The sequence below is a fragment of the Phyllobates terribilis genome, unplaced genomic scaffold, assembly GCF_046119375.1.
Source record: "Phyllobates terribilis strain yellow unplaced genomic scaffold, ASM4611937v1 Scaffold_142__1_contigs__length_4687701, whole genome shotgun sequence".
Taxonomy (NCBI): Eukaryota; Metazoa; Chordata; class Amphibia; order Anura; family Dendrobatidae; genus Phyllobates; species Phyllobates terribilis.
The window spans coordinates 2,006,940-2,021,161 of record NW_027362902.1 but is presented as its reverse complement, the minus strand read 5'-3'; the positions used below and the strand labels follow the sequence as shown (position 1 = coordinate 2,021,161).

Sequence of the window (14,222 nt, the reverse complement as noted above, 5' to 3'; positions counted from 1 at the left end):
AAACCCTCTCCAAAAGGAGAAGAGTCCCCCAAACCATTACCCGTCCCTCCGAGCCAGAAGGCCACAGCGAGGAACAGGGACAAATAGCCACCTCCAGCCGGAGCCAGAGGCGACCCAATCTTACCCCCAGCACCTGCCCGAGTTCTCACCCGAGCAAGGCACTGGGAGCCAAAGACTGTGCTCCCCTCCCGGAAGAGGGGAGCCAACAACGCTCTCCTCCAGAAAGAGGAGAGCCAGGGGGGTTCAGGGGGGAGCGGAACCTGATGGCCACACACTCCCCCCCTAGACCTGCCAAGAGAGGAACCCGTAAGGGAACCGCATCCCGACAAAATCCTAGTAAGAACGTGGACACACGTGAAAAAGTGGACACACAGTGACAAAAAAATAAAATAAATAGTGAAGGTTTCACAGTATAATACTGCCCGGACCTTCGACCGGGAATTGAAAAATTCCCCATCCTAAGGCCAGAAGGCCCGGAATAAGGGTGTGTGTGAAGAAAGAAATATTGAAGTGCTAGTGCAAATGTGCCATAAACTCAAGTGGGGTTCCCAATCCCAGTGAGTTGAGGCACCCCAGGGTCACCACTCCTGGGGCACTTCACACTTCGGGCTTTCGATCTTCCCCGGCCCAATGGCGTCGATCCTGGGGGGCCATGCTTTCCACCAGATGACTATATTAGCCACCTGGCGTACTAACAAGCGCCTAAACCCCAGTGTGCATAATGTATCAATCTACTAGGGCGGCCAACATCCAAAACCGCCTTTTCGAAAGATACTACACTTGATCTTAGCCAAAAGGCCGAGAAGCGATAACCAGAATTGGTTTCAAACTACGGAGCCACCCAAGGATCCTGAAAAGTCCATTTGTGGAGATGAGCTCCTGGACTCCCGTTAAGAAGACATGTTGTCAACCTCTAGATCCCTTACATGCCTGCACTTTTCGGCTTGCTGCTGCTGCAATCCACGCGTTTTAGATCTGCATAACTCCACCTCTTTAAACACAGCACCTTCACCCCCTGCTGTTCCCACCCGCCTCAACACCGTTGGAAGGGAGGAGAACCAATTAAGGCGGGGGGTGGGGTGGAACGAGCAGCTGTCTACCCTTAGCAGGAGGGCTCCTGATTACATACCTCTCCTGCTGCTGCTGCTGCTGGCTGTCCAGCAGCAGACTGAAGGTGGCTGCTGCTGTGCACAGGTATATAAAGGCTCAGAGCCTATTATGACACGCGCAGCCAGCGTTCCATTGCCACATTCCATCTACTGCAGGCAGGATACCTGGCTGGCTGAATGTCGCTGAGAAGCTCACAGAGACCGCCATAAGCAACAGTTTAACAGAATGCCACAGACTAATCAACCAAACTTTTTGGGTTGGGTTCTCTTTTATAGTCTGCAGGCATTAAATGAAAGAAGTCAGTGTTCCAGCAGAAGGAGACAACGTTTCAGAAAAGGCATTGTAGCAAACCAAAAAAGAAATTTTAAGCGCAGCAGAGTAACCAGCGCACATACCTGTTAGCTCAGGTGAGTTTAAAAGGCTGCTGTTGATAACAAGGGCATTTGCTAAATAGATGGTGTGTGTGCAACAATATACTGAAAGGTCAATTATATTGTGCAGCTTATCTCACCACCTGTAGTTATTTAGGTGAAAGCTCCAAAATGCTTGCCTAATATGTCTGTTTATCCAAAAGGAAGTAAAAAGGGAGAGCTAGAAACATAGCATTGCATCACATTACATGGCAATGCAATGCACAGTTGCTGAAGTTGAACCAAAATGAGCTTGTAATCTGGCTTCTGCAACTTTGAACATGAAAAATCCAATGAGGAGAAGAAAAGCAAAGCCAAAGAGTCCATCCCAAAATCCGACAAACAAGCAAAATGAACAAAAAACATTGAATTCAATTCTTTCTGATTTTAGAAACTGCATTAAAGAAGGGGTGCACCGGTCCTGGAGATACTGCAATACCAGGTCAATGCGTGGAGTGGACAGAGCAAGCTCTTTTTCCATCTCCCTGTTCTAAAAATCCATTTAATATATGGTCCCCAGATAGGGGACGTATCAGATATTAAACTGATAAGAACAGATACTACACTTGATCTTAGCCAAAAGGCCGAGAAGCGATAACCAGAATTGGTTTCAAACTACGGAGCCACCCAAGGATCCTGAAAAGTCCATTTGTGGAGATGAGCTCCTGGACTCCCGTTAAGAAGACATGTTGTCAACCTCTAGATCCCTTACATGCCTGCACTTTTCGGCTTGCTGCTGCTGCAATCCACGCGTTTTAGATCTGCATAACTCCACCTCTTTAAACACAGCACCTTCACCCCCTGCTGTTCCCACCCGCCTCAACACCGTTGGAAGGGAGGAGAACCAATTAAGGCGGGGGGTGGGGTGGAACGAGCAGCTGTCTACCCTTAGCAGGAGGGCTCCTGATTACATACCTCTCCTGCTGCTGCTGCTGCTGGCTGTCCAGCAGCAGACTGAAGGTGGCTGCTGCTGTGCACAGGTATATAAAGGCTCAGAGCCTATTATGACACGCGCAGCCAGCGTTCCATTGCCACATTCCATCTACTGCAGGCAGGATACCTGGCTGGCTGAATGTCGCTGAGAAGCTCACAGAGACCGCCATAAGCAACAGTTTAACAGAATGCCACAGACTAATCAACCAAACTTTTTGGGTTGGGTTCTCTTTTATAGTCTGCAGGCATTAAATGAAAGAAGTCAGTGTTCCAGCAGAAGGAGACAACGTTTCAGAAAAGGCATTGTAGCAAACCAAAAAAGAAATTTTAAGCGCAGCAGAGTAACCAGCGCACATACCTGTTAGCTCAGGTGAGTTTAAAAGGCTGCTGTTGATAACAAGGGCATTTGCTAAATAGATGGTGTGTGTGCAACAATATACTGAAAGGTCAATTATATTGTGCAGCTTATCTCACCACCTGTAGTTATTTAGGTGAAAGCTCCAAAATGCTTGCCTAATATGTCTGTTTATCCAAAAGGAAGTAAAAAGGGAGAGCTAGAAAGATAGCATTGCATCACATTACATGGCAATGCAATGCACAGTTGCTGAAGTTGAACCAAAATGAGCTTGTAATCTGGCTTCTGCAACTTTGAACATGAAAAATCCAATGAGGAGAAGAAAAGCAAAGCCAAAGAGTCCATCCCAAAATCCGACAAACAAGCAAAATGAACAAAAAACATTGAATTCAATTCTTTCTGATTTTAGAAACTGCATTAAAGAAGGGGTGCACCGGTCCTGGAGATACTGCAATACCAGGTCAATGCGTGGAGTGGACAGAGCAAGCTCTTTTTCCATCTCCCTGTTCTAAAAATCCATTTAATATATGGTCCCCAGATAGGGGACGTATCAGATATTAAACTGATAAGAACAGATACTACACTTGATCTTAGCCAAAAGGCCGAGAAGCGATAACCAGAATTGGTTTCAAACTACGGAGCCACCCAAGGATCCTAAAAAGTCCATTTGTGGAGATGAGCTCCTGGACTCCCGTTAAGAAGACATGTTGTCAACCTCTAGATCCCTTACATGCCTGCACTTTTCGGCTTGCTGCTGCTGCAATCCACGCGTTTTAGATCTGCATAACTCCACCTCTTTAAACACAGCACCTTCACCCCCTGCTGTTCCCACCCGCCTCAACACCGTTGGAAGGGAGGAGAACCAATTAAGGCGGGGGGTGGGGTGGAACGAGCAGCTGTCTACCCTTAGCAGGAGGGCTCCTGATTACATACCTCTCCTGCTGCTGCTGCTGCTGGCTGTCCAGCAGCAGACTGAAGGTGGCTGCTGCTGTGCACAGGTATATAAAGGCTCAGAGCCTATTATGACACGCGCAGCCAGCGTTCCATTGCCACATTCCATCTACTGCAGGCAGGATACCTGGCTGGCTGAATGTCGCTGAGAAGCTCACAGAGACCGCCATAAGCAACAGTTTAACAGAATGCCACAGACTAATCAACCAAACTTTTTGGGTTGGGTTCTCTTTTATAGTCTGCAGGCATTAAATGAAAGAAGTCAGTGTTCCAGCAGAAGGAGACAACGTTTCAGAAAAGGCATTGTAGCAAACCAAAAAAGAAATTTTAAGCGCAGCAGAGTAACCAGCGCACATACCTGTTAGCTCAGGTGAGTTTAAAAGGCTGCTGTTGATAACAAGGGCATTTGCTAAATAGATGGTGTGTGTGCAACAATATACTGAAAGGTCAATTATATTGTGCAGCTTATCTCACCACCTGTAGTTATTTAGGTGAAAGCTCCAAAATGCTTGCCTAATATGTCTGTTTATCCAAAAGGAAGTAAAAAGGGAGAGCTAGAAAGATAGCATTGCATCACATTACATGGCAATGCAATGCACAGTTGCTGAAGTTGAACCAAAATGAGCTTGTAATCTGGCTTCTGCAACTTTGAACATGAAAAATCCAATGAGGAGAAGAAAAGCAAAGCCAAAGAGTCCATCCCAAAATCCGACAAACAAGCAAAATGAACAAAAAACATTGAATTCAATTCTTTCTGATTTTAGAAACTGCATTAAAGAAGGGGTGCACCGGTCCTGGAGATACTGCAATACCAGGTCAATGCGTGGAGTGGACAGAGCAAGCTCTTTTTCCATCTCCCTGTTCTAAAAATCCATTTAATATATGGTCCCCAGATAGGGGACGTATCAGATATTAAACTGATAAGAACAGATACTACACTTGATCTTAGCCAAAAGGCCGAGAAGCGATAACCAGAATTGGTTTCAAACTACGGAGCCACCCAAGGATCCTGAAAAGTCCATTTGTGGAGATGAGCTCCTGGACTCCCGTTAAGAAGACATGTTGTCAACCTCTAGATCCCTTACATGCCTGCACTTTTCGGCTTGCTGCTGCTGCAATCCACGCGTTTTAGATCTGCATAACTCCACCTCTTTAAACACAGCACCTTCACCCCCTGCTGTTCCCACCCGCCTCAACACCGTTGGAAGGGAGGAGAACCAATTAAGGCGGGGGGTGGGGTGGAACGAGCAGCTGTCTACCCTTAGCAGGAGGGCTCCTGATTACATACCTCTCCTGCTGCTGCTGCTGCTGGCTGTCCAGCAGCAGACTGAAGGTGGCTGCTGCTGTGCACAGGTATATAAAGGCTCAGAGCCTATTATGACACGCGCAGCCAGCGTTCCATTACCACATTCCATCTACTGCAGGCAGGATACCTGGCTGGCTGAATGTCGCTGAGAAGCTCACAGAGACCGCCATAAGCAACAGTTTAACAGAATGCCACAGACTAATCAACCAAACTTTTTGGGTTGGGTTCTCTTTTATAGTCTGCAGGCATTAAATGAAAGAAGTCAGTGTTCCAGCAGAAGGAGACAACGTTTCAGAAAAGGCATTGTAGCAAACCAAAAAAGAAATTTTAAGCGCAGCAGAGTTACCAGCGCACATACCTGTTAGCTCAGGTGAGTTTAAAAGGCTGCTGTTGATAACAAGGGCATTTGCTAAATAGATGGTGTGTGTGCAACAATATACTGAAAGGTCAATTATATTGTGCAGCTTATCTCACCACCTGTAGTTATTTAGGTGAAAGCTCCAAAATGCTTGCCTAATATGTCTGTTTATCCAAAAGGAAGTAAAAAGGGAGAGCTAGAAAGATAGCATTGCATCACATTACATGGCAATGCAATGCACAGTTGCTGAAGTTGAACCAAAATGAGCTTGTAATCTGGCTTCTGCAACTTTGAACATGAAAAATCCAATGAGGAGAAGAAAAGCAAAGCCAAAGAGTCCATCCCAAAATCCGACAAACAAGCAAAATGAACAAAAAACATTGAATTCAATTCTTTCTGATTTTAGAAACTGCATTAAAGAAGGGGTGCACCGGTCCTGGAGATACTGCAATACCAGGTCAATGCGTGGAGTGGACAGAGCAAGCTCTTTTTCCATCTCCCTGTTCTAAAAATCCATTTAATATATGGTCCCCAGATAGGGGACGTATCAGATATTAAACTGATAAGAACAGATACTACACTTGATCTTAGCCAAAAGGCCGAGAAGCGATAACCAGAATTGGTTTCAAACTACGGAGCCACCCAAGGATCCTGAAAAGTCCATTTGTGGAGATGAGCTCCTGGACTCCCGTTAAGAAGACATGTTGTCAACCTCTAGATCCCTTACATGCCTGCACTTTTCGGCTTGCTGCTGCTGCAATCCACGCGTTTTAGATCTGCATAACTCCACCTCTTTAAACACAGCACCTTCACCCCCTGCTGTTCCCACCCGCCTCAACACCGTTGGAAGGGAGGAGAACCAATTAAGGCGGGGGGTGGGGTGGAACGAGCAGCTGTCTACCCTTAGCAGGAGGGCTCCTGATTACATACCTCTCCTGCTGCTGCTGCTGCTGGCTGTCCAGCAGCAGACTGAAGGTGGCTGCTGCTGTGCACAGGTATATAAAGGCTCAGAGCCTATTATGACACGCGCAGCCAGCGTTCCATTGCCACATTCCATCTACTGCAGGCAGGATACCTGGCTGGCTGAATGTCGCTGAGAAGCTCACAGAGACCGCCATAAGCAACAGTTTAACAGAATGCCACAGACTAATCAACCAAACTTTTTGGGTTGGGTTCTCTTTTATAGTCTGCAGGCATTAAATGAAAGAAGTCAGTGTTCCAGCAGAAGGAGACAACGTTTCAGAAAAGGCATTGTAGCAAACCAAAAAAGAAATTTTAAGCGCAGCAGAGTAACCAGCGCACATACCTGTTAGCTCAGGTGAGTTTAAAAGGCTGCTGTTGATAACAAGGGCATTTGCTAAATAGATGGTGTGTGTGCAACAATATACTGAAAGGTCAATTATATTGTGCAGCTTATCTCACCACCTGTAGTTATTTAGGTGAAAGCTCCAAAATGCTTGCCTAATATGTCTGTTTATCCAAAAGGAAGTAAAAAGGGAGAGCTAGAAAGATAGCATTGCATCACATTACATGGCAATGCAATGCACAGTTGCTGAAGTTGAACCAAAATGAGCTTGTAATCTGGCTTCTGCAACTTTGAACATGAAAAATCCAATGAGGAGAAGAAAAGCAAAGCCAAAGAGTCCATCCCAAAATCCGACAAACAAGCAAAATGAACAAAAAACATTGAATTCAATTCTTTCTGATTTTAGAAACTGCATTAAAGAAGGGGTGCACCGGTCCTGGAGATACTGCAATACCAGGTCAATGCGTGGAGTGGACAGAGCAAGCTCTTTTTCCATCTCCCTGTTCTAAAAATCCATTTAATATATGGTCCCCAGATAGGGGACGTATCAGATATTAAACTGATAAGAACAGATACTACACTTGATCTTAGCCAAAAGGCCGAGAAGCGATAACCAGAATTGGTTTCAAACTACGGAGCCACCCAAGGATCCTGAAAAGTCCATTTGTGGAGATGAGCTCCTGGACTCCCGTTAAGAAGACATGTTGTCAACCTCTAGATCCCTTACATGCCTGCACTTTTCGGCTTGCTGCTGCTGCAATCCACGCGTTTTAGATCTGCATAACTCCACCTCTTTAAACACAGCACCTTCACCCCCTGCTGTTCCCACCCGCCTCAACACCGTTGGAAGGGAGGAGAACCAATTAAGGCGGGGGGTGGGGTGGAACGAGCAGCTGTCTACCCTTAGCAGGAGGGCTCCTGATTACATACCTCTCCTGCTGCTGCTGCTGCTGGCTGTCCAGCAGCAGACTGAAGGTGGCTGCTGCTGTGCACAGGTATATAAAGGCTCAGAGCCTATTATGACACGCGCAGCCAGCGTTCCATTGCCACATTCCATCTACTGCAGGCAGGATACCTGGCTGGCTGAATGTCGCTGAGAAGCTCACAGAGACCGCCATAAGCAACAGTTTAACAGAATGCCACAGACTAATCAACCAAACTTTTTGGGTTGGGTTCTCTTTTATAGTCTGCAGGCATTAAATGAAAGAAGTCAGTGTTCCAGCAGAAGGAGACAACGTTTCAGAAAAGGCATTGTAGCAAACCAAAAAAGAAATTTTAAGCGCAGCAGAGTAACCAGCGCACATACCTGTTAGCTCAGGTGAGTTTAAAAGGCTGCTGTTGATAACAAGGGCATTTGCTAAATAGATGGTGTGTGTGCAACAATATACTGAAAGGTCAATTATATTGTGCAGCTTATCTCACCACCTGTAGTTATTTAGGTGAAAGCTCCAAAATGCTTGCCTAATATGTCTGTTTATCCAAAAGGAAGTAAAAAGGGAGAGCTAGAAAGATAGCATTGCATCACATTACATGGCAATGCAATGCACAGTTGCTGAAGTTGAACCAAAATGAGCTTGTAATCTGGCTTCTGCAACTTTGAACATGAAAAATCCAATGAGGAGAAGAAAAGCAAAGCCAAAGAGTCCATCCCCAAATCCGACAAACAAGCAAAATGAACAAAAAACATTGAATTCAATTCTTTCTGATTTTAGAAACTGCATTAAAGAAGGGGTGCACCGGTCCTGGAGATACTGCAATACCAGGTCAATGCGTGGAGTGGACAGAGCAAGCTCTTTTTCCATCTCCCTGTTCTAAAAATCCATTTAATATATGGTCCCCAGATAGGGGACGTATCAGATATTAAACTGATAAGAACAGATACTACACTTGATCTTAGCCAAAAGGCCGAGAAGCGATAACCAGAATTGGTTTCAAACTACGGAGCCACCCAAGGATCCTGAAAAGTCCATTTGTGGAGATGAGCTCCTGGACTCCCGTTAAGAAGACATGTTGTCAACCTCTAGATCCCTTACATGCCTGCACTTTTCGGCTTGCTGCTGCTGCAATCCACGCGTTTTAGATCTGCATAACTCCACCTCTTTAAACACAGCACCTTCACCCCCTGCTGTTCCCACCCGCCTCAACACCGTTGGAAGGGAGGAGAACCAATTAAGGCGGGGGGTGGGGTGGAACGAGCAGCTGTCTACCCTTAGCAGGAGGGCTCCTGATTACATACCTCTCCTGCTGCTGCTGCTGCTGGCTGTCCAGCAGCAGACTGAAGGTGGCTGCTGCTGTGCACAGGTATATAAAGGCTCAGAGCCTATTATGACACGCGCAGCCAGCGTTCCATTGCCACATTCCATCTACTGCAGGCAGGATACCTGGCTGGCTGAATGTCGCTGAGAAGCTCACAGAGACCGCCATAAGCAACAGTTTAACAGAATGCCACAGACTAATCAACCAAACTTTTTGGGTTGGGTTCTCTTTTATAGTCTGCAGGCATTAAATGAAAGAAGTCAGTGTTCCAGCAGAAGGAGACAACGTTTCAGAAAAGGCAATGTAGCAAACCAAAAAAGAAATTTTAAGCGCAGCAGAGTAACCAGCGCACATACCTGTTAGCTCAGGTGAGTTTAAAAGGCTGCTGTTGATAACAAGGGCATTTGCTAAATAGATGGTGTGTGTGCAACAATATACTGAAAGGTCAATTATATTGTGCAGCTTATCTCACCACCTGTAGTTATTTAGGTGAAAGCTCCAAAATGCTTGCCTAATATGTCTGTTTATCCAAAAGGAAGTAAAAAGGGAGAGCTAGAAAGATAGCATTGCATCACATTACATGGCAATGCAATGCACAGTTGCTGAAGTTGAACCAAAATGAGCTTGTAATCTGGCTTCTGCAACTTTGAACATGAAAAATCCAATGAGGAGAAGAAAAGCAAAGCCAAAGAGTCCATCCCAAAATCCGACAAACAAGCAAAATGAACAAAAAACATTGAATTCAATTCTTTCTGATTTTAGAAACTGCATTAAAGAAGGGGTGCACCGGTCCTGGAGATACTGCAATACCAGGTCAATGCGTGGAGTGGACAGAGCAAGCTCTTTTTCCATCTCCCTGTTCTAAAAATCCATTTAATATATGGTCCCCAGATAGGGGACGTATCAGATATTAAACTGATAAGAACAGATACTACACTTGATCTTAGCCAAAAGGCCGAGAAGCGATAACCAGAATTGGTTTCAAACTACGGAGCCACCCAAGGATCCTGAAAAGTCCATTTGTGGAGATGAGCTCCTGGACTCCCGTTAAGAAGACATGTTGTCAACCTCTAGATCCCTTACATGCCTGCACTTTTCGGCTTGCTGCTGCTGCAATCCACGCGTTTTAGATCTGCATAACTCCACCTCTTTAAACACAGCACCTTCACCCCCTGCTGTTCCCACCCGCCTCAACACCGTTGGAAGGGAGGAGAACCAATTAAGGCGGGGGGTGGGGTGGAACGAGCAGCTGTCTACCCTTAGCAGGAGGGCTCCTGATTACATACCTCTCCTGCTGCTGCTGCTGCTGCTGGCTGTCCAGCAGCAGACTGAAGGTGGCTGCTGCTGTGCACAGGTATATAAAGGCTCAGAGCCTATTATGACACGCGCAGCCAGCGTTCCATTGCCACATTCCATCTACTGCAGGCAGGATACCTGGCTGGCTGAATGTCGCTGAGAAGCTCACAGAGACCGCCATAAGCAACAGTTTAACAGAATGCCACAGACTAATCAACCAAACTTTTTGGGTTGGGTTCTCTTTTATAGTCTGCAGGCATTAAATGAAAGAAGTCAGTGTTCCAGCAGAAGGAGACAACGTTTCAGAAAAGGCATTGTAGCAAACCAAAAAAGAAATTTTAAGCGCAGCAGAGTAACCAGCGCACATACCTGTTAGCTCAGGTGAGTTTAAAAGGCTGCTGTTGATAACAAGGGCATTTGCTAAATAGATGGTGTGTGTGCAACAATATACTGAAAGGTCAATTATATTGTGCAGCTTATCTCACCACCTGTAGTTATTTAGGTGAAAGCTCCAAAATGCTTGCCTAATATGTCTGTTTATCCAAAAGGAAGTAAAAAGGGAGAGCTAGAAAGATAGCATTGCATCACATTACATGGCAATGCAATGCACAGTTGCTGAAGTTGAACCAAAATGAGCTTGTAATCTGGCTTCTGCAACTTTGAACATGAAAAATCCAATGAGGAGAAGAAAAGCAAAGCCAAAGAGTCCATCCCAAAATCCGACAAACAAGCAAAATGAACAAAAAACATTGAATTCAATTCTTTCTGATTTTAGAAACTGCATTAAAGAAGGGGTGCACCGGTCCTGGAGATACTGCAATACCAGGTCAATGCGTGGAGTGGACAGAGCAAGCTCTTTTTCCATCTCCCTGTTCTAAAAATCCATTTAATATATGGTCCCCAGATAGGGGACGTATCAGATATTAAACTGATAAGAACAGATACTACACTTGATCTTAGCCAAAAGGCCGAGAAGCGATAACCAGAATTGGTTTCAAACTACGGAGCCACCCAAGGATCCTGAAAAGTCCATTTGTGGAGATGAGCTCCTGGACTCCCGTTAAGAAGACATGTTGTCAACCTCTAGATCCCTTACATGCCTGCACTTTTCGGCTTGCTGCTGCTGCAATCCACGCGTTTTAGATCTGCATAACTCCAACTCTTTAAACACAGCACCTTCACCCCCTGCTGTTCCCACCCGCCTCAACACCGTTGGAAGGGAGGAGAACCAATTAAGGCGGGGGGTGGGGTGGAACGAGCAGCTGTCTACCCTTAGCAGGAGGGCTCCTGATTACATACCTCTCCTGCTGCTGCTGCTGCTGGCTGTCCAGCAGCAGACTGAAGGTGGCTGCTGCTGTGCACAGGTATATAAAGGCTCAGAGCCTATTATGACACGCGCAGCCAGCGTTCCATTGCCACATTCCATCTACTGCAGGCAGGATACCTGGCTGGCTGAATGTCGCTGAGAAGCTCACAGAGACCGCCATAAGCAACAGTTTAACAGAATGCCACAGACTAATCAACCAAACTTTTTGGGTTGGGTTCTCTTTTATAGTCTGCAGGCATTAAATGAAAGAAGTCAGTGTTCCAGCAGAAGGAGACAACGTTTCAGAAAAGGCATTGTAGCAAACCAAAAAAGAAATTTTAAGCGCAGCAGAGTAACCAGCGCACATACCTGTTAGCTCAGGTGAGTTTAAAAGGCTGCTGTTGATAACAAGGGCATTTGCTAAATAGATGGTGTGTGTGCAACAATATACTGAAAGGTCAATTATATTGTGCAGCTTATCTCACCACCTGTAGTTATTTAGGTGAAAGCTCCAAAATGCTTGCCTAATATGTCTGTTTATCCAAAAGGAAGTAAAAAGGGAGAGCTAGAAAGATAGTGACGCGCCCCCTGGGCCATATTCTTTATGGGAATATCCGGAGCCGGATCAGATGGGGGTTGTAGTCTCCGAGTGGCTATGACCCGGTCCGTGCCCAGGGTGTCAAACTCAGTTGTATGTGGCAGTCCTACAGATGTTAATAAGTTCTTAATGTCGACTACGCCACCCGTTGTATTGCGGTCACTATGGCCGCCGCTGCAGCAGGGTCCGCTGAGGCTGATGGTGTAGGTGCAGCTTGTGATGGTATAACCCCCAACGGGAGGGGTATAGCCTCAGAGGGGACAGGTGCAGAGGATGGGGGTTGTGGTGGTGCAGTGCAGACGGCAGTGAAGACAGAGTCGGGTTGTGCAGTTAAGGGTGTTTACTTACTGCAGATGTTGTACTGGTCACTCCAGCTTCGAGTGACCACCCGAGCCGTGCTGCGTCCACCAGGTCCTGGATCCAGCCAACCCCCAAACAAGTCCGGAGCGTGGCCCTGAGCTCTCCTTCTGTCCCGTTCTCTGGCCGTCCCCACCAGTGATCCACCTAGGTCCAGCTCCCTCGGGCCTTCTGTTGGGACACCCTTGGCCCTGGGTTCCCTGACCCTTCATGTGGTGTGCCTTCGGGGTGGATGTGGTGGGTGACCGTGGCAAACGCTGCCCACGGTCTCCGGTCTCTGGCTGGGGAATGTTTTTACCCCCACCAGCTTGGGTTCCGGTACCCTGATGCCGACTCTTCACCCGGGGATTTTATTTGGGATCTTAGAGTCCTCTCTTCTGTTCCTCTGGGTCTCTCTCTTTTCTCCCTTGCTGCAGGCTGACTTCCTCTCTGCTTGCTGTCTGCTCCTCTGCAGCTGTCTTGCTGTCTCCAACTGACTTGTTCTCTGCATCTGACCCTGTTCTTTGTTGGTGCCCACCTTATATACACCCTCTATGTGTGAGCTCAGGTGACCAGCACCCAATGAGCTCCTATCTTTACCCAGGCTGCTCCCCCTATCTGCCCCTACACTACATGGGATGTACCACCACCCTCCCACTCCAGCCAGGAACAGACTCGGTCGTACCTGCACATTTCTAAGTGGGAGTACCGTCGGCCTGTTCCCCGGAAATGGGATGTGTGTAGTGCATGCAGCCTACCGAGCTCAGTTCCACACTCCATCCTTACCCGGGAGTGGAATATCACACCTCTGGGTTGAGGTGCAATACCCCTGTAGCAGCCGAATCCTCAGGGTGCTACATTCCCCCCTGGTAAATCACAGCACGTCCTCGGGCTGTAAGACATAAAACAACACCAAAACATACAATTTTTTTCTTTTCATATAAACATAATAAAACATATAAAACATTATATATATATAAAACTTTTCATATAAACATTCTCGTCGTCTCTTGTTTCAGGTTCCTCCTCCGGACACTGTGCAACGTGTGTCCGGGAAAAGTGCGACAGTCTCTTAGAAAAATGGTTTTTCCTCTAAAACCGGTAGGGGGCGCTTTAGGAAGCGCAACTATATACAGGGAAGTTGGCCGCTCTCAGTCCTCGGCCAGGTAGAGGGAAGGGAATGGCTGCTCACAGTCCTCAGCCTGTGGGATTAAGGGGTTAACGGGTAAACAGTTCACTCAGCTGGTCCCAACGGGGACTATATATATGTTGCACTCAGCTGGTCCCAACGGGGACTATATATATGTTGCAACAGTCTCTTTGATACCCGGTCGGGTAACTATTTACATCACTGCTCTGCCGCACTCAACGGCGTCTTCCTCCTGCTCTTTGCTTATAGCTGGTTGTAACTTCAGACCCGTCCGGGTCCTCTTGCTCCTCCTCCTCGCACCGCAACTCCTCCTCCGTCAGGCGGTGTACGTGGAGGGCATAAGGTCCTTTGGCACACTTGTGCCGGGTGAAGGTGACCTCGTCTCCGATGTAGAGGTCACGACCTCTGTGCCCCTCCGGCAGATGGGACTCCACGTCTCTGCGCGTGACAAAGACGTCGCCGGGGGTGTTGTTGTCTCTAATGAAGCCCCACCCATGCTGCTGGTTGAACTTTATTACAGTCCCGGTGGTACGGGGACTGTGCGCTGCACG

General features: G+C 46.9%; 8 non-coding genes and 1 pseudogene across 8 annotated transcripts; all 9 read right to left on the bottom strand.

The window, feature by feature from the left end:
• Positions 1 to 718: 718 nt before the first annotated feature.
• On the bottom strand, positions 719 to 810 carry LOC141206430 (U2 spliceosomal RNA; annotated as a pseudogene).
• A 1,115-nt stretch (positions 811 to 1,925) lies between these two features.
• On the bottom strand, positions 1,926 to 2,116 carry LOC141206813 (U2 spliceosomal RNA). The gene has a single exon (XR_012277353.1). It is a non-coding gene; the product is annotated as a U2 spliceosomal RNA (small nuclear RNA).
• A 1,115-nt stretch (positions 2,117 to 3,231) lies between these two features.
• On the bottom strand, positions 3,232 to 3,422 carry LOC141206812 (U2 spliceosomal RNA). Its single transcript, XR_012277352.1, has one exon. It is a non-coding gene; the product is annotated as a U2 spliceosomal RNA (small nuclear RNA).
• Positions 3,423 to 4,537: 1,115 nt separating this feature from the next.
• Positions 4,538 to 4,728, bottom strand: LOC141206811 (U2 spliceosomal RNA). Its single transcript, XR_012277351.1, has one exon. It is a non-coding gene; the product is annotated as a U2 spliceosomal RNA (small nuclear RNA).
• A 1,115-nt stretch (positions 4,729 to 5,843) lies between these two features.
• On the bottom strand, positions 5,844 to 6,034 carry LOC141206810 (U2 spliceosomal RNA). Its single transcript, XR_012277350.1, has one exon. It is a non-coding gene; the product is annotated as a U2 spliceosomal RNA (small nuclear RNA).
• Positions 6,035 to 7,149: 1,115 nt separating this feature from the next.
• Positions 7,150 to 7,340, bottom strand: LOC141206809 (U2 spliceosomal RNA). The gene has a single exon (XR_012277349.1). It is a non-coding gene; the product is annotated as a U2 spliceosomal RNA (small nuclear RNA).
• Positions 7,341 to 8,455: 1,115 nt separating this feature from the next.
• On the bottom strand, positions 8,456 to 8,646 carry LOC141206808 (U2 spliceosomal RNA). Its single transcript, XR_012277348.1, has one exon. It is a non-coding gene; the product is annotated as a U2 spliceosomal RNA (small nuclear RNA).
• A 1,115-nt stretch (positions 8,647 to 9,761) lies between these two features.
• LOC141206807 (U2 spliceosomal RNA) lies at positions 9,762 to 9,952 on the bottom strand. Its single transcript, XR_012277347.1, has one exon. It is a non-coding gene; the product is annotated as a U2 spliceosomal RNA (small nuclear RNA).
• Positions 9,953 to 11,070: 1,118 nt separating this feature from the next.
• LOC141206805 (U2 spliceosomal RNA) lies at positions 11,071 to 11,261 on the bottom strand. The gene has a single exon (XR_012277345.1). It is a non-coding gene; the product is annotated as a U2 spliceosomal RNA (small nuclear RNA).
• Between the last annotated feature and the right edge of the window lie 2,961 nt (positions 11,262 to 14,222).